The following is a 3,731-nucleotide window of genomic DNA, read 5'->3' on the forward strand; positions in this document are numbered from 1 at the left end:
CAGCAGGGAGGTGGCAGTTCTGGTCCTTACTGAGGAAGACAGAGGCAAAGAAGTTATTAAATATGTTGGCTTTGTCATCTGGCGTGACAACCAGATTCCCCGTCTTGTCCTGCAAGGGCCCCACATTTCCTGGGGCCTTCTTTCTACTCCCTATGTATTTAAAAAAGGACTTCTTGTTGTCCTTAATCCAGGAAGCCAGCCCCAGTTCCATCTCTGCCTTGGCCTTCCGAACCATCCCCCTACATCCCCGAGCAACTGCAGAATAGTCCTCCTTAGTGATGACCCCTCCTTTCCATTGGGAGTAAGCCTCCTTTTTGACAAGGAGACATTCCCGGATGTTATTAGTGAGCCATGGAGGCTTATATGCTCTCCTGCCCCCTTTTGAACAGTACAAATAGAACTCAGTAACAGATTTTTCCAAAAAACGGGGGGGGAAAGAAAGAAAACTCAGACAGGCTAATAAATATGTCCATACTGTATTTGTCCAACTCAACTGTTTACAAATAATTTCATTAATCCTATGACAATAATATTTGACACTCCTAAGAACAGCAGAATAGAAAGGTGATTTGTAGCTTTGTTCTGAATGGACCAAAGGCAGCATAAGTGCATAGCACATAGCATACAGGGAAGAAGAGGGTGTAGTCATCAAAATGAGAGACCACAGAGGGTCTGAATTAATTTAAAGCAGAGGTGTCAAATTTGCCCAGCACGGATCCAGACGACATAAGCTCCTCATGGGCTGGATCTGTCCCAAGGCACAGGCAGCTGCAGCAGTGGCAGCTGCTACAGCAAGACTGGTGGAGCTAGCAATATGACCAGAGGGTCAGCAGGGTCGACGGCAGCTCTGGTGGGACTGCAGTGGCTGGCAGTAGCAGGAACTGTGGCAGTGGCAGGGCAAGCAGCCACATAGTGATCTCGGCTATATCAATACAGCCCTTGTTTGCCCTTCTGCTACCAATGGTCATGATAAATGGGGCCCAAGAGCCCCAGATTCCGTAGCAGGCTCTACCCCTCCTAGCCACATCACCAACTTCCAGTAGCCTAGCTGACTGGATCCAGCCTGTAGGCCATATGTTTGAGACCCCTGGTTTAAATTATCAGCAGGACACAGTTAGCTACATTAACCTTAAATCAGGTAGAAAGCAGATTAAATATCCACTTTGTAGACTGACGGTATATGCTTTCATGACTCCAACTATTTGAAAGACACCACTGATTTCTTAAAGAAACTGGACTCCACTGACAAGCTTCCAGCAAACACCATATTAGCTACCACAGATGTCACCTCTCTGTACACCAACATCCACCAGAAGGACAAATTACAAGACATAAAGAACATAATCCCCAATGAGAACACTGCTTCTTTTTCCACTATACTCAGCTTTTGCCCTAACACACAACTATTTCAGATTTGGGGACTCCCTACATCTACAAACAAATGACACTGTCATGCAGGGCACATGGATGCCCCCCCTACAATATGCCAATATATTTATGAAAGAACTTAAAGTCCATTTCCTCTGCAGCTGCCCCCTCATCCTCCTGAGATACCCAGGGTACATTTATGATATCTTCATTGCTTGCACACATGGAGAAATGTCACCAAGACTTTAACAACTTCCACCCCTTCACCAAACTAGCTCTGGAATACTCCACCGAGAAAATTCATTTCCTAGACACCACAGTGAAGGTTTGCAGTGGCCACACTGCATCTGAAACCAACTGACCACTGCAGCTACCCTCACACCACCGCTTTCATCCTAAGCACACCACTAGATCCATCATCTATAGTCAAGCTCTATGTTATAATCCTATCTGCTCTGATCACACTAACTGGGATGCACACCTTAAAGATCTGGAGCAGGGATTCCTGCAATTACAATACAATCCCAAAAGTGAAGCCACTGAAATCAACATAATCTCTCTGGTTGTCACCTACAGCCCCTGGCTTGAACACCTTAGACACATTATTAATGACTTCCAACCCCTCCTAGAAAAAGAAAATGGCAGTTTCAATACAGCCACAGGGGGAAACCTGTCCTGACTTACAGGCAGCCTCCCCTCAGCCCCACCTCAAATGGCATTTCTCAAGCAACAGGCTACCTAACTCCTATTCTCACCAAGGCACCAGGCTTTGCAACAAATTCAGATGCCAGCCTGTGTGTGCGCCTTCATCAAGACATCATCATCACTGGACCGAATAACTTGGAATGTAATATCTGAAGTTCATTCACCTTCAACTCTACCAACTTCATATATGTTCACCTGCTTATGGTGCCCCCCTGCTGTCTACATTGGACAGATAAGGCAATCCTTATGTGTAAGAATGAATGAACACTGATCTGACATCAGCTTCATAAAGAGACAAAGCCCTGGGGCAGAACACTTTAACCTCCCATTGTTGACCTCAGGGTGACTGTTCTTTGGCAGCAAAACTTTAAATCCAATTTGAAAGGGAAATCATGGAACATCACCCACAGACTGAAGTGTGTTAAGTATGGTATAAACCTCGATTAGTTTTTGTGACCCCTTTGATCCTGTGGGTATATTTCTTGCTTGTTAACCTCTCCTAGCACTGCCACCCATCCCCTCTTACCCTTTTCTTCTTTCTTCCTCCCTTCCTGCCTTTTATATTCAAAACATTCTCTCTATTTTACATACTGCTCTGTGCACATCCTTTCACAGTATCTGATGAAGTGAACTTGGGCTCACAAAAATTTATGGTATTTGTATCTCCAATTTAGTTAGTCTATAAGGTACAAATCTACCTTTCCAACTGCCTTAAATTATCGGACCTTTATAAAGTTACAGAGGAAGAAAGAACAAGAACTAAATAAAGTCTGGAGATGTAATGCAAGAGGTAAAAAAAGAGAGGAATCAAAGGTGATTCACATGTTACAGACATGAGTGACAGGGTACTGTCTCTCTCGATCACAGGTGAATGTGGGGAGTGAAGATGATCTGGGAGGAAAGCTCAAGTACTCAGTTTGTCCACAGTAAGCCTAAATTAATCCTAAAACATCCATAAGGACACGTCAGCGGGGTATGTTGAGACATGGGGACTAAAGGGAAGTCAGGTGAGGAGTGAAAAAATATATTTTGAGTCACTAGTGCAAAGGCTGTGGCTGAAGCCAAATGAATGGATAAGATGATCCAGCGATGAGATATAGAGGGAGCGCATGCAGGGTACACAGATGACAGGACCTTGTAGGACCCTGCACAGATGAAAGGAAAAGAGGACAAAGTCAAAGGGGTGAGGTTATGAAATCCAAGGAAGGGCAAGATTTTGAGAGAGCAGGTGCTATAAATCAACAGAGTCAGGAGAAGCCAAGAGGTCAAAAGAGGATGAGGAAGGAGTAGAGGCCTTGAAACTCATCCAGTAAAAAGGTCATTGGAGACCTCGCACAGAACAGTTTCAGTGAAGTAGACAGAGTATAAGCCAGATTGGAGGCTATCCAGGATGAAATTAGAAGAGAGGAACTCGAAGCAATGGTTGTAAACAGCACAGTCGGTGAGCACTCTGAAGCAACAAGAGAATCATATCACAGAATTTAATACAGGTCTCGTAATATATGAAAGCAGTGTGGGAAGATTGGTGGTTCCCTCAGCTTTCTTAACAACTGAACAGAGCCAACATCTACACAATGTAAATAACCCATCAAAAAATCTACAAAAAATCAAGGGCTAATTTCACAAATTTTACCTGCTTTGCCTCGAAGTATAAATCT

The sequence above is a fragment of the Gavialis gangeticus genome, unplaced genomic scaffold (assembly GCF_001723915.1).
Source record: "Gavialis gangeticus isolate Ggan-Ray unplaced genomic scaffold, GavGan_comp1, whole genome shotgun sequence".
Taxonomy (NCBI): domain Eukaryota; kingdom Metazoa; phylum Chordata; order Crocodylia; family Gavialidae; genus Gavialis; species Gavialis gangeticus.